The sequence below is a fragment of the Panthera onca genome, chromosome A3 (genome assembly GCF_046562875.1).
Source record: "Panthera onca isolate mPanOnc1 chromosome A3, mPanOnc1 haplotype 2, whole genome shotgun sequence".
NCBI lineage: Eukaryota > Metazoa > Chordata > Mammalia > Carnivora > Felidae > Panthera > Panthera onca.
In genome coordinates, this window is record NC_138341.1 from 55,179,716 (window position 1) to 55,200,525 (window position 20,810).

Consider the following 20,810-nt stretch of genomic DNA (forward strand, 5'->3'; position numbering starts at 1 on the left):
GGGAGTGGGAAAGGTAGAAAGAGAAAAAAATTCCTTTAGCTAATCTTTTTCTGGGTCTTCTTATATCTTGTCATAATCCCTTCTGAGAGGTGACTTTGAACGTTTTTGTATTGTCTCATCTGTAAAATGGGTCGAAAGTTCTGCTGTACATTTAATAGAAAGGCTATAAAGATGAAATGTGCATCTGCTTTCAAAAGAAAATGCTGTACGAATGCGGAGAGTTAACCACCATTGGCTCTGGTGGCAGACAACGGGGAACACATGAAATTAGCTCGTTCTCTCTTGCCACTTGCGAAGAATTCTAGGAAGTGCATAGTTAGTTGCTATGACTGGAGGAGGAACTGATTTCTTTCTGCTCAGTCCCCTTTTACCCATGAAGTGAAAATCTTTTTATGGACAGCCATTTTAAGAAATTAAAAAAAAATTTTTTTGGACAGTGATTTTTATGGTTCCCTTCAAGGAGTGAAGAATAGAGGTGAATCTTTGATGCCATTTTTCCCTTTGATTTTTTTTCCTTGGAAAAGGGGTAAATTTTGAGTCCCTGAGTTTTTCCTAGGTCTTACTTAGCACATGGGTGTAGCTCTTGAGCAAATTCAGCTTGCTCTGTTGTGTCTTGAAACCCTTTTTGAGCTGAGCCAAGGAGCACCTTGGGCACAGCACAGTGTCTCACCTGCAGATGGAAATGGACACAGGATCATGCATTGCTGTAGACTATAGTATGGGACCCGGTGGGGGAGTCTGAGTTCTATTCTTGCCTCCATCATTGCTGGCTGTGTGATCTCTGGCATCTTCTCCCCTACTTGCCTCAGTTTCTTCATCTGCAAATGGGGAATAACACCTGTGCCTTTGTCAGACAGTTGTGGGGATTAAATGAGGTGACAGAATTTCTTCATTTTACTTCAGGCAATTTTAGTTAGTTGAATAGAAATTCATGACGGCTAACCCATTTCATCTTCTAAAAAGTGCTCCAACTTTTGAGAATGTTTGAGGCCAATAAACATCCATGTCTCACTGAACAAAGGATGTAACAAAGTGACTCAGACATAGTGAACACCAATATTGTTAGCTGTTGTGAGTGTCTAAAGATCCTTAACTTTTTGGCTAAGAGATGCTATGCTAAAGATTTAGGATCCCCTGCAAAATAAAAATCAACTTGAAGCTATATAAAGCACTATTGATAGTAAATACTTTAGGACAATGGGGAAACAGGATTTGACAAACAAAACTGATTTTGTGCTGGCTTCAGAAATTTGCCCACTAAAAAATGGTGACAGACATAAGAGGCCAAGTTCTTGTACTGGCAGCTATGTACCTGCTTGACTTTCGGGGGGAGTATGGGATATATTTTCTACTGCAGTGCTGAAATATGAGGGGGAGAGAAAAATCCCATTAAGTCTAGATACTTCCCATTTTATGGGTTAAGACAAAAGAGTGGATGGGATGTCAACATCAAAGTATACCAAGGGAGTAGACTCAGACTGTAAAGGATTTAGTACTTTCAAATGATTTCCATGTCCAGTGATACTTGAAGTGTTTTTAACACAATTCCATGGTATCTATGCAGAAAGATGCCATTTTAAAATAATGACTGTGAAAAGTTATTTGTCAAAACTCAAGTAACTAAAGCAAACACTTTTCTGTGCTTGACATTTATTTGGCTAATTTTCATGTATCTGTACAGTTTAATAAAGTCAGCTGTAACCTCATCCATTATATAAACTCAGAACATATTTTATCCACTTATCTCAGACCCTGTTATCTGATATTAGTGTGAAAGGAAGGAGTTTATTCTCTTTTCCTTGGTACTGTTTCTATGATCAGAACTCTCCTTTAAATGTGGCTGGATTTAGGCTTTCACTGTACGTCCCAAGTGGGTTCACCACTGTTAATGAAGGGAAGGGGTTCTAGTGATTCTCTTTATTGCCAGATGCTTCCTTACTAGTGCTGGAGAAGGAAACATGGAGATCCATTCTAGAATGTGACTTCTCTCAGAACCCCCTTTCTGTTTCTCTTTTACTAGGTAAGGTAGATATGGTTGCAGAACTTTCTTAGATTGTACAGAGATTTGTTCCTTCTTTCTCAGGATTGTTTTCCTTTCTTCTTCTAACCAAGCCTTATAACAACCCCAGGAATTCTGGGACCTGATTTTCCTTAGATCATATTAGAGTAGGGCTCTTCTCCTCATCCTCACATTTCCCATAGAGACCTCTTCTCCATTCTCTTGAAGCAGGGAATATAAGGGTGAACACTTTGGGTTTCTCCCACTCTACTTGCTTCTTTCCAAGTGTTGGAGTAGTTAACTGGGTTGCTGGGAGGCTGACATCCATGGGACAATATTTAAGTCAGTTATTAGTATGGAATGGTGCCTCTGCCAACATCCAGAGCAGATGGGCTTATGCACTTCCAGTCTCCATGGGGTCAAAGACTAAACAAGTCCTCTACTCTCTCCTTGCCCTGGCATCTCTACCTAGTACTGGGCCATGTGTTAGGATGGGTTCTCTAGACTCCATCTTCTTATTGACAAGTCTCAAGGATTAGATAAGAGAAGGAAGTTGGAGAAGGTTAGAGTTGGAGAAAGAAGCTTCTACTTTACTCCCAAATGTAAGCTGTGCCCTTTTGCCCAGCTTTATCATAGAGCCCAGTCTTTGGGTATGATTGAGTATTTGTTTGTATATTAATAAAACCAATGCTTTGACACTCCTTACTCTCATGATTCTTGGGTAGATTGGCTCAACTTGTCAGAACCCAGGAGGACAAATTGAGACTTAGGTCACAACCCCAACTCCTCCTACAAGATACAAACCCAGGGGCACCTGGGTGGCTCAGTTGGTTAAGTGCCGACTTCGGCTGAGGTCATGATCTCACAGTTCATGGGTTCAAGCCCCGCATCAGGCTCTGTGCTGACATGTCGGAGCCTGGAGCCTGCTTTGGATGCTGTGTCTCCCTCTCTCTCTGCCCCTCCCCTGCCCATGCTCTGTCTCTCTCTCTCTCAAAAATGAATAAACATTAAAAAAAATGGAAAAATAAAAGATAGAAACCCAGTAGTATCATTTCCATTCCCTCAGCTGTTCCAACCTCCAACCAGGTGGGACCTTGTCCCTCCTTTTCTCTGCCCAGGTTGGCTTTGTATAAAAGCTTTGTTTTTGTTCCAAGAGAATGGCCTTGGCAATTCCCATCCCACTCTTCTAAACTTGAGTTGGAGCTATGGCTTAGGTTCTGAGCAATGTGGTTGACTAGAAAAGGAGGGAAATAATAGTTTCTGGAGAATTGACTTCACCAGAGGCCTGTTGCAAAAAAGGAAAGATACTTGTACTCACTCTGGAAAGTAGGGTTTTTTATCTAAAAATCTGGTGCTGCCATGAGTAGCGTGGAGCTGACCCGACGGTCACTCAGCAATATAAATTTCACTTAAGAAAGAAGGAAAGGAGGGGCGCCTGGGTGGCGCAGTCGGTTGAGCGTCCGACTTCAGCCAGGTCACGATCTCACGGTCCGTGAGTTCGAGCCCCGCGTCGGGCTCTGGGCTGATGGCTCAGAGCCTGGAGCCTGTTTCCGATTCTGTGTCTCCCTCTTTCTCTGTCCCTCCCCCGTTCATGCTCTGTCTCTCTCTGTCCCAAAAATAAAAAAAAAAAAAAAAAAAAAAAAAAAAGAAAGAAGGAAAGGAAACGGTGATGATGCTGTTGAAGGAGAGGGGTATAAGGCTTTCCCATGGATTTTTCTTAGGGCCCCCACTTGAGGTACTGCAGATACTGAAGGGAAATGACAATGGAGACTCTCAATAGCAACAAAGGTACATTGCTGACAGGTGCCCAGGTACATTGAAGCCATTTGGGAGCCACGTCCCATTGGCTTGGATATAGAAGAAAATGGCTTCTATTGAAGAGACACCCTACCTTTCCCAGAGGGAGACAAGTGGATACTAGGGGCCACAGGGACAAGGAGCTAAGCTCTGGGATACAGAGCTTACTGTCACCTCACATAAGGTCTCTCCATTTAGGGGAGTGTGGTTCAAGACCAGTCCTATGATAGCTGAGCAGATACCGGTGGGAAATGCAATAGGATCAGAAGGTGTGTGGTCCAGTACGAGTAAAAGCAAAGCTTCTTCTGAGTGTAACTTTGAATGCTAAGGAGGAGGGCGGCTCAGGTGAGAGACATATGTATTTAAATTCTGTAAGGTTATAAGATCTGAAGTGAATGTCCTGGGAGAACAGTGTGAAATGACTGTTGAGTCCAAACCAGGGCTATTTTTTATTAAATATTAATGCCACACATTTCTACAGGGTTCATAGAACAGATGTTAGGCCTGACATTGTGGCGATTTAATTGACTAAGAATATTTCCTGTCATTTTTATCAATGTCTGGCTTTCCAATGTCTGTGAAATCTGAAAATATAAAACACAGGAAGAGATAATTAATACTCCGTTTCCATCCGTGGTTACCTGAATATTGCCCCCTGGAGAAGTTGTAGCTTTCTCTTGAGTATTTTTCTTGGAGGCAGAGACAGGCTGAGCTGACCTAGTCTCCCTGCAAATTGTTCCACTGGGCCTGTAGCTGGAGAACAGCCCACTCTGTAAGCGCAATTCTTTCTTTCCTGTTGGTTTTAAGAAAATAAGCAACTTCTAAATAAGCTTTGCTTTCGTGGCAAAAACTCCTTGGGGTTCCAATTTTTCCCTTTCTTTCTAAATCTTCCCCTCCCCCACTTTCCCAAGTCCTTTTGCTCAACATCTTCCTAGATTTAAAACAACAATAAAAGGCTCTTTGACAGCGAAATCTTTGCGGAGGGACCTTTCTAAGTAGAATCCAAGGAAGTGGATAGGACTTATTTTGAGCAAATTCGCAGTGACATAAAATGTGGCTTATGGTGATTTAGCATCAGGAAATATTTGCTAAGTAGAGAGCTCAGGAAAGAACAATTCTAAAGTGATTCTTGGTCAGGTGCAGCTTATAATGGGCCTATTCATAGGGAAAAAAAGCCCTAGGTCCCTTCCTCACAAAAATTACATTATTTACATGGAAAAACTGTGGTCACACATTTGCCCTGTAAGTAAGGCCATGTTGCTTTACATTTATTAAATGATTTTGGCCCGCCATGCTGAAGTTTCTGTTACAACCTCAAGGGAGAGCAGCTCATGGTAAGAGAGGGAGAAAGGAGAAGATGTGTTGTTCTCAGCCCTGGACATTAAATCATTGCAGTAGTGATTTTAGAGGAAATGAGGCAAAATTGGGCTAAATGAAAACCTGCTGGTGTGGCCTGGGAATTACCCCTAGCAGCTCAGGGAAGGCCTAAACACTGTACCGTCTGTACCCGTGGGTCTGAGCTGTTGCCCTCTGCCCAGGGATTTTGCTCTCCACCTTAAAGGTGCAGGCTTGGCCCACCTGTCTGCTTCTAAAACACCCTTGTGCTCTTGTTGTCAAAGCGAGTTGGCATGTGTCATTAGCTGAGGGGAATTAAATCCTGAGCTGTAGAAGTGTAAGGCACTTTTTGAAGGTAGTTTTTAGGATGCAGAGAGAAGTGACACTGGTGTGAGAGGGAAGCCAGAGTCTACCCTGCCGTCTAATGTGATACGAGAGGAGATGACATGGGGGTCCTTGGTGGAGACTCACTGCAGCGTGTTATAGAATATGCTTTAAGGAAACAAGACCAGGCCCCTCTGTGTGTTATAATTTAAGGGGCATGTGCATCTGAGCCCGTAAGTCCACTCTTAAAGCTAGTCTTTGAGGGGAAGGCTTGATTTCTGAAGGACCCTTGGTAAAATACAAATGTGCTATCTTGGCTGTGACACCAATGAGTTGGTGAACCCATAGCATAGATTAGTTAGTGGTTTGCCATGTCAAGAATAGGTTCCTGCAGTGAGAGGACATAAAATTGGTAAATTTTGAAGGGAGGAGGGGGGATGGGGGAGTCCTAGGCATAGATCTTCCCTCTATGGGGTGCCACACAGTCATGTCCAGGTTGAAGGTACAGCAGGAGGACACTGAGTACTTGGAATCTCCATGAAGAATGCTAACGAAAGGAGGATAAGAAGGTTCTGAGACACATCTTGCTCTCTTTCCCAGGGCCTGTCTTGGATGGCTCATGTTTTTTCCTACCCAGACAAGTATCACCACATACAGTCCTTTCTTAAAGGATGGTAAGCATTCTGTTTTCCTACACCTGTTCTTTGGTTAAAAAAATGGGGACCCCAAGCCTAAGCCCCACAGTCGTAAGGGACATTTATGACATAGGAAGACTGAGACATTCTCCAAGGCCAACACTGAGCATCAGACCCTGCTTTCGCTGCTGAATTTCCAGCACCGAAGCTAGAAGGCGGAAGTAGCAGGCCTGGGTGAAAAGTTAGGTGATGTTTATAGCCATGGAACCAAAATACAGGAGGAGGCAGGTGGGTGAAATTTGCCTAGGTTGCCTCCATGTGTATAAATCATGAGCTTTTAGTTCGTTTAGGGGAAAAATCAAGCATTCCTGAAACAGACCCATTTCCCCCCAGCTTTTTTAATGTGCCTTTTCCTGGATTTTGCTTTCAAATCTGCATGAATTATTTTTCTTCTATTAAATATTAACGTGCCTTTCTAAGTAGAAAAAGGGGGCAAATTAGGTCTGGTACGCATGTTCCCTGCTACTATTTACTGCTGCTGGGGGATTGCAGCAAATGCCAGCTCCCAGCACATTATTAAATCAGGCCTGCACTGAGCCCAGATGTTACACCGGAGCCGGTGCAGTAGATACAGGTTAAAACCAAACAGCAGCAGGTGCCAGGTTCTCTCTGGTGGGGCTTGCCTTCCCACATCCTTCTCCCTTCCCGCCCCCACCCCCCCGCCCCCAGTCCTGTGTGTGCCCTTTGGCAAATTCGCCATCAACTGGGTGCAGCTCGCTCTTCCTGGAGCAGTAATTGTGTAAGGGGGATTTATTTTTTTAAGCCTGTTATTTTTTCCCCAATGACTCTTTCTACTTGATTAGTTCAGGATCAATATGTCTGGTAGGCAGAACGTGACGGGGAGGGTGATTTATCAGTGTCAGGGGTGGCTCTGGGCTTTGTTCATGTGGCTCTCCTCTTCATAGTGACTTCCCCCTCACACCGACACACATGTGCGCGCGTGTGTGCGCGCGTGCACACACACACACACACACACCACCACCACCACCAACAACAACAACACATCCTTCTCTCTGCTCTTCTCCTTATCTAAATTCTACTCATATTTGTGACCAAGATGAATTTGGCCTTCTTGCTGAAGGCCATCCTATGGTGTCTAGTTTGTGACCTCCAACAAAACTGTGATGTTTCGGATGATGATTGTTACATGGTATGGGTTATGGTTCCCCAATAGTCTGCAGGCTTCCTGAGGGAAGGAATTATATCTCAAAAATATGAAGTGTGTAAAGAGCACAGGATTTGCGGTCAGGATCCTGAATTCTGACTGTGCAACCTTGGCAAATTTTTTAACGTGTAGGATACAGTTTTACTATCATCACCTACCTTCCTCCTCCTCATCATTTCTGAGACTCAGATCATTGTTTCTCAAATTGTAACATGCATATGGGTTTCCTAGGATCTGGAGTGGGCCTGAGATCCTGTGTGTCTAATGGGCTCCCAGGTAATGTCGATGATACTTGTCTGCTTGTCACACTTTGAGAAGCAAGGTCTCAAAGTGAATCCTAAGTGAGATAATATATGTGAAAGTGTCTGGTAAACTCAAAGACCCTGCCTATATCATTGCTAAACCTTAAGTGATCCTTGTCTCTTATTTTTTATCCCCATTTCAAATTCATCGGCAAATCCCACTGGTGCTGCCACAGAAGGCATCCTGAATGCAGCCATTTATGAGCCCCTCTATCACTTCCAACCTCAGCTAAGCCACCTTCACATCTCTTGCTTGGAGATTATTGTAGTAGCTTCCTAACTGGTCTTCTTGCTTCTACTCCTGTCCCTTTCCCACCCTCTTCTGGATCCCTATAGTATTTTCTGCATCCAGCAGCCATGTGATCCTTTTATAGTATAAATCAGATCCTAAAACTCTCCTCTCCCAAACTCTTCAGTGGCCTATGAGGGCTTGGTCAATATGGCCCCGACTGTTATTTGCAGCTGCCTTCCTTCACCTCCTTGCCTCTCACACTTTTTCCCTCTGCAAGAACCTGGCTTACTCAGTAATTTTATCCAGCCCAGTTCTCAACTTCCCTTTCTGTAGTAGCAATCCCATCATTATTTACCCCCTGGCCTGGATTTATTATGTTTTCCATCGCACCTACTACTACCTAACATTCCATCATGTATTTATGTGTCATCCGTGGTCTGTCTCACTGATGCAGAATAAGCTTGTGGGGACAGAGGGTGGTCTGGCTCGTTCTGCTCTGTATCATCAGCATTTGGAGCAGTGCACGGCACATAGTAGGCCCTTAGATATTTGCTGGATGAAAGGGTGAATGAATTATTCTTACTTAATTGAATTGCTATCTATCCCATGCCTGACAGAGTGACTACTTCATAAGCATTTGCTGAGGCAATCATCGTTGCGGTTTTTTAAACGGACGGTCCCTGGATGTCTGTCAGTGGGAGTTACTCATGTTTATTGTGGGTCAAGTACACCAGTACATGATTGATCTTCATGATTGAAAAATGTAGACCTTTGAACAGGAAGTAGAAGCAAATGTCTGAATTCTGAGAAGCAAAATTGTGAGAGTTGAGATGAGTTACAGGTATCTTGGCCCCTCAGGACTGCTGATCTTTGCTTAATCGCTTCTTAGCCAAAATGATGCTACACACACACACACACACACACACACACACACACACACACCTCAAAACCAGCCAGCCAAACCACACCAAAACTAAACCACAACAATAATGGAACTAAGTCCTAAAAGGAAAAGGACAAATTGAGAATCTGGGTTTCTGATCAAGTAAAAACGCTGTGTAAATGGGTGCACACAGGGGAGGACTTCTCAAGTTGGATAATGGAATCTCTCTTTACTTCAGTTCATCTAAAATAGCACATTAATAAACTGAACCAAATGTGGTGCTACAGCTGGTTTTATTGGTCATTAACATTTACAGAACCACGTGAAGTCATGTTTTCCAATTTCGAGATTAAAAGATTTAGCTGGCCTAATTATCGGCCTCTAAATGGGGACTGCATCAGAGTGCAGCCAGCAGAAGAGTTGTCTTTGCCTTCCAGGATGCCTTTGCCTTCGCCTTCATGGTGCAGGTGATTGAAGACAAACGTGTTCAGTGATCCTTGGCTGGATTTGACCCTACAGAAGGGTGGCTACTGGCAGCTTCCTGGCCTCCCAGTGCATTGTCTACAGTTTAAAGGTGCTGTATTTTGGGTTCAGGAGGCTACCTTATACACACAAGCAAATGGCATCCATCCTTGAAACCTGAGTTATTGCTCGGGTTCTCATTGGTTTTCTGTCTTCTGTTCAGTGAGGCCAAGCCATTAATTGTGTGATTAAGTGTGATTAAAACCTCTACCTGAATGAGATTTTTGGTAAATGAATTAACTCATCAGAAATAGTGCTTGCCAGACCACGTGTCTTGATTTTTGGTTCAAGAAATACGGCAGGCTTGAGGCAAAGGCAGGGGAGGAAAGTAAGTGTGAGAAAGGAGGTGGGGGGGTGCACAAAGAAGAAAATCAACCAGCATTTTATTGAAACCTTTCCCTCACCTCCCTGCCCTGTGCAGGACACTGAGATAAGTGCTCTGGGGAGACCACGGCAGAAACACACACAGAGACAGCCATAGACTCAGTTTTTGTGGCAGGGTGTGCACTGTTTGGCCCCGTGCCAAGGACAGTGACTCTCTTGGTGAGGATTTGCACCCAGGGCCTCACAGGGATATACTGTTGATGGGACTGACTCCATCAGTGTTATTTCTCCCTCCTGCCCACCCTGGACCACTTGCACATGCCCAGCATGGGAAGCCATCAGGGAGGCAGTTGCCCAGAGGGAAATGTGACTGCCAAGGTACAGTTTTTCCTGAGGCCATGAAGATAGTTTCTGGTTGTTGTAGCTTTACTTGTTTTCTGCTCTCCAGGCACATTCTAGAGAGTGCTTCTGGACTCCGGCAGGGCGGGGGGGGGGGGTGTACTTACTCTGCACTGTGAGCACCTAGTTTTGCTGAATGAGTCTGACCAATCTCCAATCTGGGTTAGAATTTTCTTTTAATTAGGACTCAAGGAGCAGGGCAGGCTAGGGGAAGGGGTTGAGATCTGAGTGACATCTGGTTTGGCAAATGAGAGACTGGCTGAGTCTTTTGTTCTCTTTGGGCCGAGCTTCCTAATGCGCAAAATGAGGACAGTTGGCCCATCAAATGACCTCACATTCTATGCTTTAATAGCAACAGTGGGTGGCCATGGGTGGTCCTGAGTGTAGGATGGCTGTGACCATCTCTATCTGTAGTAAGAAATCTGGCAGCATTATTGAAGGTGGATGGAAGGAGGGAGAGACTGAAGACAGGAAGAACATTTAAGGAATGCTTACATAGTTCCAGATCACGGTTTTAGTTTCTACTGCTTCTGACTTTTTTTTCAGTGTCTCCAGACCAGTGTCCTCCTGATCACTGATCCTTGCTTTTTAATTCCTGTTGGTTATGGGTTGAATTCTGCCCCTCCATACACACCACCTTCCCTTCAAAAAAGATATGTTGTAATCCTGAGCTCCGTACCTCAGGATGTGAGGCAGTACATTTCTGCCATTTAAGGCACTCAGTTGGTGGTGCTTTGTTATAGCGGCCCTAGCAAACTGATACAATATCTTTCTGCTCATCTGGTTTCATACCATTGGCAAGCCGTGACCACCAGCACACTGATTTCTTCTCAGTCTTCCCCAATGTGTTAGTCTTTGTATTGTAAAACTTAGACTGTGCTTCCTACCTTGCTCTTTCTTGGGTCTATCCCTGTATTTTGCACGTAACTCTCCACTTAGTGGTTGATGTGTGTGACGTGGGGAGGTAAACGTGGTGGCCCTACAAGTGAGCAGCTTTATCCACCTCTGGGCTTTCCTGTTATGCCCATACTCTGCTGCCACCTATGGTCTCTTGGGGTCTAAGTCCCCCACCATGTTTTGAACTTCTCATTAACATGTGAAGCTGAATCAGAAGGCTGAAGGCCTGTGACTTGAAGTTCCTTTCTTTACTTTTCAGATTTGTTTGCATATAATTACAGCATTCTTGATCCTGTTCCCAAACCATCCCAAATGCATTTACTCTAAGGTATGGCTCTGAAGTTGGAGATCAAGTTATAATCCAGTGACACATAACTGAAATAATGTGACAACTCTGAACAATACTAAATTCTCAAATGTCTAAAGTAAACACAAAAATGTAAGAGGCCGAAGGGGCTATATGATCTATTAAAAACCTAGTTTCCTTATGGTCAATTTCTCTTGTGGTATTCCAATATCAGCTTTCTCTTTAAATTTCTTTTTTAACATGGGCACTGGAATTTTATCATAAGTATAAGATATATTGCTTTGATCATTTCTGGCCTATCTTGTTTTACTAAAAGAAGCCAAAAGAGACACACTTTGCCATCAATCAACAGACATGCATTGACCTTGTGCTGGGTCCCACAAGCTCTCTGCTGGAAATGTAAACATGGTCTCTGTCCTAAGTGAGTTGGGGAGATAAGGCACTCACATTCCAAGTACTTAGAGGACAATTAAATGCTAAATAGTGTTGAACTGGCCTCGGTGCAGTAGGAGTCTGATTTCATGGAGTGGTTGGGAGAGGTTTCCTGCCTGGATAACATGTAAATTTAGTTTGTTGCTGAAAAGGTCAAGATATTCTGCTTTCCCTTTCACCTCAAAAATTTCCCTCTACCTGCCTGTATTATTGGTTGGTTGATTATAAATCAGACTCCAAATAAGAAACACAAAATGGCCTGAGGTGGGAGCTGTTGGGACAAGCTGTCACCCTTGATGCAGTAGTGGACACCTTATTCATCTGAGACAGATAACACTTAGAAATCATAAAAATAACAGTCTCCTATTAGTCTAGGCTGTCTCTTAAGATTCTGTTTCCTACACTTTACTTACCAGAAGATCCACAATTTTCTAAGATACACATAAAGTTTAAATGAGGCCACTGGGAGTTCCTTTCCCATTTTCCTGGTGGGGGAGATGGGAGACCTGTTCCCAGCTTGGAATTTGCACAGATGTGTTTCCAATAAAACACAATTAGGCCTCATGTCTCCATTGTCCCCTTCCCATTCGCTGTGAGGTGGTGCAGATGAAGTGTGAGCTCACACGCAGGATAATAAAGCCATCGCTTGCTTCTCCTCTTCGCTTAGTTTCCTTTACAAAAGTGCAGATTTAATTTGAAGTTTGGAGAAGAGAGGAAGGAAAAGCAACTTTCCAAAACATGAGACAACAGTTCTTTCTAATAGGAACCACATTTTCCCTCTAAATTATGGTACCTGAGGGTCCCTGTGCAAGGGTTGAGAGGTGATGAAGGTAGGCTTGGGGAGGGTTTGGGGAGCTGTGGTTGATATTTTGGCCCATCTGGGCTTGCATCTCTTGGGTTTCTTGGGATTCATGGAATACATCTGACCAGAGTGAAATGTGAGAAACCCTTTAGAGAAGTGACTGTGGAAATAAATAGCAATGAATATTTATATGTCTAGACCAGAGGTCAGACCTCTTTTTAGTTTTCCAGGCCATTAGTGGGGTTAAATAAGGTCTACAGGGACCATAGGTTCCACTGGCAGGGTTAAAATCTAGGTCATAGGGGAAGGAACAAAGTAGAGGGGCTGAAGGGAAGAGGTAAAGACTTAAGAAAGAAAAGGGGATATAGGGAAAAAGTGTCCACAAGGGATGAAACAAGTAGTTGTAACCAGCAATAACTCTGACTCTACTTTAGGTTCAATCATTATCTTTGGCTTAACTCAGCATTCTCATATTTTTCTAATATGATTTTTAAAAGACGGTTAAATTTTTCCTATACTTTCTTTATTCTCAAAGAATAAAGAGTGGAAGGTAGTAGTCACTAGTGGGAGGGGAATCAGAGTTGATAAAGCCTGGGGAGCTCTCCTTGCAGGTGGGAACTCTCTTGAGTTATGGGGCCAGGGTGATATAATGGAGCCAGGGGTGATATAATAGTAACTGGCACAGAGACTAACTAGTGAAACCTTCAATATTGCCCCTCTCCTACCCCATTCCCTTTGCTGCCCCCTTCTTCCTAAAATGGAGTCACATTTGTTGGCCATCATGACACTGGAGGGGAAAATGGTTTCTGCCTTTCCAGGAATAACTCAAATCTTGTTTGGAAATATTTGGAACATGTTGGACAATTAATCAGAGTAATTTTCTTCCAAAGAGAAAGCAGAAAGATTTGGAGTGAGATTATTTGAATAGTGTTAGAAAAAACTATCCAAGAAAATGTCCTTTAATACAGATTTTAGTTTTATATGGTGCAAAGATTTTCCCTTACAAGAAAAGATTGGGAGATAGAAGGCTTTTGTTTGTTTGTTTTTGGTCCTTGTTCTTGTTTGTTTGTTTCAAGTTTTTATTTTTTAAGTCCAGAATCAGTTCCTTCAACCAACCATCCATCTGTCCACCATCTGTCCATCCATCTATCCATCTACCTATCCATCCACCCATCTACCCATGCATCCACCAGCAAACGTTTTTAGGGAGTCTGCTTTGTGCCAGGAACAGAGCTAGGCACTGTGGACAGAGAGATGAATGAGAAATGATTCCTGCCCTTGGGGAGCTCATAGTCCAGTGGGAGAGAGATATAAACATTAATTATACCGGTGTGATGAATGCTCTAATAAAGTTCAGAGCAGGGTGCTCAGCTTCCCCACAGAGCTGTAGGGCAGCCATCATCTATTTTACTTTAGCCTTCTAAAGGTCTCCGATTCCTCCAAGAGTAAACTCTGAGCCCCAGATCTCAAGGGTGCTGGATTAGGTGTAGCTTTAAAATAAGTCTTGCAGGTTGCAGCTGCTAGTGATTCAAAGACAGTGAAGAGAGAGGACTGTGAGACTAAGTCCCAGGGCTCATGGATTTCTGAATTTATGTTCTCTCAACTTTTTTCCTCCCTGGGGCCTAAATATGCTCTAATATGGCAGTGCTGCATTCCTGCTCCAGCTTGTCTCCAATCTGCTGTTTAACTTGTTTCTTTGGGAGGTCGCTGCTTATCCAAAGAGTTTCACTAAAAGCTGCAACGGGGTAGGGATTGATTGTGTTCCATATCCCTCACTCCATCACCCAAAGCCAGTCAAACAACAGCTGCTGAGGGCTTAGACCACACTGAGCAGATCTGCTTCAATTTCTCTGTCTTCTTTTTTGTCACTACTAATCTTTACACTCTAGACTTTCCAAAGCCAGACTGCGGTCAGGAGAAAGATAGTGACAGTGGGGACACACAAGTCCCTGGCAGAATGCTTTCAGGTTGAAAACAAATATAGTCAAATACTCTAGTGGGATTTTGTTTTTGTTTTGCCTTTTGCTACCAGGAATAAGAATAGGAAAAGGGAAGTATGAAGTTGGGAAAATTTTTGTTGTTACCGAGGTTTGAATATTTCCAATATCAGAAATTTGTGACATAGTGGAAAAGATGCTTCTATTGATTCCACTGAGAAACATTTTTAATGGTGTTTGCTACTGAGGAGAAGCTTTCCAACCAAGGGAGAAGGAACGTTCTAGATTCACATATCACCATGAATGCATGGCCTTAGAAAACAGCTGAAAATCTTGGTGTAGAGAGAATGTTTTCTTTACTAGTTTAATGCTCTCCTAAAATGTAAATTTGAGTTTGTTTGGGTTGTAGAAAAGTTGAGCTGCTTGGCAGACGTTTCTGTGAATTATGTGGTTGAAGCATATTACTGAGCCTTTTGGTGACCCTGAAAATGTGATTTTTAACAGTTAAGGTAGGAAAGAAATTATCAGGACTAGCTAAAAGGGAGGAAGATGGAACTGATATTTTTGAAGTCATAGGACCTAAATTTAAAGGCAAAACAATTTTAAAAAAGCATGGTGATTGCTTTATAAACTGTCATATTTGGGCCATTTGGGAAAACAGGTTGGAATTTTCAAGTTTTAGCACTGGAGGGAGCAGGTGTACATACAAATGTAAATCACACCCAGTCGTCCAGATGACTGGGGTGGATAGGACCTAGTGACACTTAACCATCTTATGCCTTACTACATCATGTAAGTCCTGGACTTAAGTCCCATAGCAGGTTGGAGCAGCCTTTTGAGGGCCTGATTCAGGGCAGGGGTATAGGAATTGACAAGTTGTCCAGTCAACAGTACCTGCATGAAGTTTTGAAACCCCCTGGATGAAGGTGCCACCGTGGTATAAAACCTCCTGTCCCATACTTGGCTCGCCCCTTTCCCAAGTGAGGACATACCTCATTTGGAGCACTAGTCACTCCTAACTCTACCAGCCTCCTTGCTCTGCCCTCCCTTCTCTAAGCCCTAGCCCATGATTGGTTCTGCCTTGCTTGAACCTTAACCCTCATATGAATAGTTCCTGAGTGTTTTGTTGTTATTGTTAATGAAATCTTAGAGTCATATTAATTATTGAAGGAAATCTGAGTACCTTCCCCAACTGAAACCAGAGAAAGATGGTATGGGAGGAAACCTATGAGAGTCTAATTCTGGGAGTTCACAACTTAATTCAAGCATATGTCCCTCTAATGACATGTGTCAGCATGTCTGTTATAGTGACTTGAGGAATATACACTGACTGCATGTGAGAATATTTATCTCCCATGTGACCCATTTCCATCCTGAATCTTCATCAGATGTTATTTTCTGCATAGGCCACACCTATGGCCCTATGCCTTTGCTCACGCTGTTCCTTCTGCCTCTGGTGCCTTTCTTCTACTTCTCCATCTATCAGGGTTCACATCGAGTCCACTTCTGTCTCTATCACAAGTGTCTATCAGAATGTTTGGCATGTCACAGGATTCCAAGTGAGAAACCAATTCAGTGAATATTTGATTGAATGGAAGGGTTTGTGATGTTTGCCATGGGAAATCGTGGACCATGAAAAAAACACTAAAAAATACTCAGTAAAAATCAATTCCTTTTTAGAATTATTATTGGAAGGCAAGTAGCATTTGGGAAGGCAGGAGGGAGGGAGTTACAGGTGGGAGAAACTGTAACATCAAAGGCATAGAGGTGGAGATGAGCATAGATTTTAGGTAAAAGTGAGATGTGACTAATTAGATTGGAAGAGGTATTGAAAGAAAGAATAGGAAATAATGTTTGGAGGGCCCATATTACTAAGCCCCTTGAGAGGTCTGGAAGAGATGAAATAGGTAATGAGTAGTCATTGAAGGTTCTTTTTTAAAAATTTTATTTAATGTTTATTTGTTTTTGAGACAGAGAGAGACAGAGCATGAATGGGGGAGGCTCAGAGAGAGAGGGGGGGACACAGAATCTGAAGCAGGCTCCAGGCTCTGATCTGTCAGCACAGAGCCCGATGCAGGGCTCGAACTCACGGACCATGAGATCATGATCTTAGCTGATGTCGGACACTTAACCAACTGAGCCACCCAGGAGCTCCTGTCATTGAAGGTTCTTAAGCAAGAAGTAACATGATGCAAATGGTGGATTAGGGAAATACAACCCAAGGTAGAGCAGGGGAATGAGCTGTAGCTGTACTGGCAGAGACTGAGTGTGGTATAAAATGGGCTGTTGTGAGTCAGGGTTGGGGGGTAAGTTTGTTCTGGTAGAATTTGGAAGGAAAAAATGCCAGACTTGGTTGAAAGGAAGAAATGCCATACTTGGTTGTAGATGAGGAGAGCTAAGATTCTTCTTATTGACTGGCTTGGGATTAAGAACATCTAAAAGATTAGAGAAAGTATGTTATAAATAAATATACTTCCATCTTAAAGATTCTTTTTTTGTGAGAAGCCTTATTTTGTGAGAAGAGATGGGTTTTGAACATCTATTATTCTAGAGCCTTGACCAGATGAATCTCAACATTTGGCCACAAATCTTTTCTTTCTCTAGTGCAGAAAATGTTAGAAGCTTTTCTGCTGATTCTAGATGAAAAATGCTGCAAAATTTCCCTTCTCAATTTACTTTTATCAACTGTGTGTTCTATCTTATACCTTTTGTAGCACTGCATATTATTAAATATTTTAATCTTTTTGTCAGTGATGAATAGAAAACAGTATCTTATTTTAATCTTGCATTTGATTGATGAATGATATTGAACACCATTTATGTATAAATTAGCCATTCATATTCCTTTCTACTTATACATATGTTATTGCCCTCTGTTTTTATAAGGGGATCCTTTGTCCTTTTTATTCACTAATAAAAGCTCTGTTTAATAATGAAATTAAGTTTTGTTCATCAGAGCTGATTTCAAAAGCCTAACTTTTCATAAATTCTAAATCTGAGTTTATGTGGATTATCAAACTATCCAATCTGTGAGTATTCAGGTGGTTTGGAACTTCCCAAATCCACCCTCCTTAATCTTCAACTAAGTTTTTTTGTGTGTGTTTTGTTTTCATATTTAAACCTAGAGTGCTAATTTAGAAAACCAAAAGTACCAAAATGTATCCTCCTCTTTTCAAATCTACATGTCTTTTTGGTGACTCCGCATCTCTAATCTACACAAAAATATAGTGTATTTAAAGTGAAGAGGTGTTTAAATGTAGTTTCAGCCTTTCCTTTGGAGTGTCCAAGATCATGCTGGAGTGGGGTGGAGGAGGAGTACTGAAAGATCATGTGTCTGACAGGTGCTGCTATCTTGGTTCTCATATTCTGAACCCCTTAAGGGAACTTGACAACTCAACTGACCATTATGCCTGTTATGGGGTAAATTGTATCCCCCAAATTCATATGTTGAAGCCTTAAATCCCAGCACCTCAGAATGTGACTGTATTTAGAGATAGGGCCTTGAAAGTGGTAATTAAAGTAAGATGTGGTTATATGGGTGGGCTGTAATCCAATATAAGTGGTATCCTTGTAAGTAGAAGAGATCAGGATATGGACACACAAAGAAAGACCATATGAGGACACAGGGAAAAGGTGGCCTGCTGCAAGTCAAGGAGAGAGGCCTTAGAAGAAACCAGCCCTGACCACACTTTGACTAAGTCTTATGTACACCTCATAAATCATTCTCAGACTCAGTTCCATGGGAGCCTAGAGGACTCCACAGACGAGTTTTAGTAGTTTTGCAATCTTTTTATTTGACTTTCCCTTGGAGAATATATTTTAACTATTTTAAAACACTGTAATAAAAATAACACACATTCAGGCTTGTTTTATTTCACGTTTTAACATATCTGAAAACACCAGCATATTAAAATGTGCTGCTAGGTTAACTTACTTGGAATGAACATCAGAGTAAAATCCTGCCATCTGGATGTACATATTTGATGAGAGATATTGATATTCTGCACTGGTCTGTCTGTCTGTCTCTCTTAAATGTTGACATGATTGCTCCACGTCTCCACTGATAGAAAATTACACAAGTGCGTTTGTGAACACAGTACATTTGCACCTGCTCAGTTAAGTGCTACATCAAGCTTATTTGCATTTGTTCTCCTCATGGCATAAAACTTGTCTGTGCACCCACAAGTGACTCTCTCACATCTTGAAATCATCACTTTAGAGCCAGAATGAATGTTTCCTTTTTGACTTTATGATTAGAAATGCAAGAATTTATTAGGTGTTACTAACAATTCAACTTTGAAACAGATATTTCCTACTACTTTTCTTGCAAGCTTCTGGATGAATTTAGTTGGACAGAAACCCAGGCTGTAAGGGCAGGTTGTTCTGAAACAAAGCAATACAAAACTATTGCCACTTGCAACTACTTAACCAGAATCTGTATTTTCTAAATACTGTGCGAGTAAACCAAAATGAAATAATAAATTGGATACTGAGGATTATATACAATTGTGATTATTCCAAATTTTTATATTCATCAAATCAGTCTCAGAGTGGTCAGCAATATACTTTATACTACATATACATGGCATATATGAACTCATTAAATAAGTATATTCTAGTGAATTTCTGCTCCTATTTGTCTCAAACATGAAGATTCCACATGAAATCTCATTTTCATTAAGGATACCGTTGCTGCAAGGAAACCCAGCAAAATTTCTTGCAGCTCTAACTTCCTCTAATCTTCCAAGGTGGGTGTGAACAGGGTTCAGGGAGGGGTAAGTCAGGTCATAGAAGGGTGGCTGATCACCAGTCTTTATGTTCAGCCTGGGAGCTTTCTTTTACCTTTTTGACAGAATGATTGAGTGTCTAGGTACATACCTACACCCATTCTGGGGCATTGCATCTGGTTGAAATTTCAAATGAACAAATGAATAGGCCTGTGAAAACTACATGGTATGTATAGGAAATTACCAAAGATGGCTACAAAGGTTTTGTAAATATTATTTTTATAAGGCATATTATAATTACTTTGAAACTTGCTAAAATTCCATTAAAATGTATTGCATTTCCCTGGTCACCTCCTCTCTGAAACAGATCTTATCTGGAGGCAGTATCTGAGAGAATGTGCGGGAGGAGTAGGGCCTGGGACCGGGGTTGGGGTTGGGTGGGTATATGAAGTGTGGGGAAGTGATATGGCCATTTTGCAGCCTGCATAGCGGATGTGCATAGTTGGAAGCAGGGACCCTAGTTTGTTTCGGCTGCCACCTTTAGAAGTCTCCTCACCAGAGCTTAGCATATTCCAAGGCCCTCCCTGAGTGTGGGGTATTGTGGCCTGGCCGTGACTACTGGCTCTGGAAGTAGATAGCCCCAGTGGTGCCTGTAGAGTATTCAGAGACAGAACAGAGGGGGAGCTAGGGTTGCACGTTTGTCTGCACCTGACTTTTTCAGTGGCTCCCCCCTTTAAGATGAGAAGTAAGGGTTAGGTTTTGATTGCTAGAAGGTAGTAGGTTCCAGGAGTTGCCTTGGGACTATATTCACCCACTGAGATGACTGATTTTAGGACTGAGTTTTTTTGTCTGGAGGACTAGTTAGGTTGAGGTGGCTGCTCTTCTGATTTGATCTTGGTTATTGGATTAGTTAGGATAAATGTTCACCTACATAAAATAGAGATTCTAAACAAAAGTGGCTTAAATAAGACAGACTTTATTTTTCTCTCATGTAATAGTCTGGAAGCAGGAGGGTCAAGGGCTGGTGTGGAGCTCTGTTTCACAAGATTGTCCAAAGACCTAACACTTTCTATTTTTTTCCCTCCATCTTTAGGGTGTTGCCCTTATATGAATGATCCTAAATGGCTCCCCTACATCCATGATCCAGGTAAGTGGATGGGGGAAAGAGGGAAGGGGTGTTGATCATTTAGGACCACAGCCTGGAAGTGAATGCATCACTTCCATTCACATGGTCTTGTCTAGAGTTTGGTTACATGGCCATGTATAGCTTCAGGGAAGAAAGACTGAAAATGCAGTCTTTCTTCTATGTCATGTGCCCAGATACAAATAGTTGGCTCTATTTCAAAAAGTAATAGAAGCATGAATATTGGGGGGTACAACTGGCTGATTCTGCTGGGTGTTTAACGAAGTATGAATGACCATGCTACTAGTTGGACTCTGCAAACACATTTTCATCATAGAAGTAAATGGCCAAGGCTGAGAGGTATAGTGTCCAGAAGGTGAAGCCTGGTAGCCCCTGGTCTAATGGTATTAATTGATACTGCCACTATTAGTATTTGTTTTTCTGAGAGGCGGGCAAATATTCATCTAGGAGGCTGCCATTTATGAATGACTCCATGGATTCCTTGGTCTCTGGATTTTGGCCGATGGCAGACACAGGAAACAGATTGGAAGGCAGGAGGCAGTGAGGTACTCCCACTCGCTCCCTATTGGCCCCTGGCAGGCATGGCG

General features: G+C 42.3%; 1 protein-coding gene across 12 annotated transcripts in view; it reads left to right on the plus strand.

Moving 5' to 3' along the window:
* Nucleotides 1–20,810, plus strand: part of LOC132695322 (E3 ubiquitin-protein ligase RNF113A) — a 506,126-nt gene that overhangs the window by 226,739 nt on the left and 258,577 nt on the right. For 10 of the 12 annotated variants that reach the window (XR_013554665.1, XR_009617811.2, XR_013554666.1 and 7 more), the window contains one exon: nt 20,173–20,226. The gene's annotated coding sequence lies outside the window, so the exon portion shown is untranslated. Of the gene's footprint in view, nt 1–6,288; nt 6,379–20,172; nt 20,227–20,810 lie in introns of those variants that run through there. The other 2 variants (XM_081795267.1, XM_081795268.1) reach the window with 1 other exon arrangement.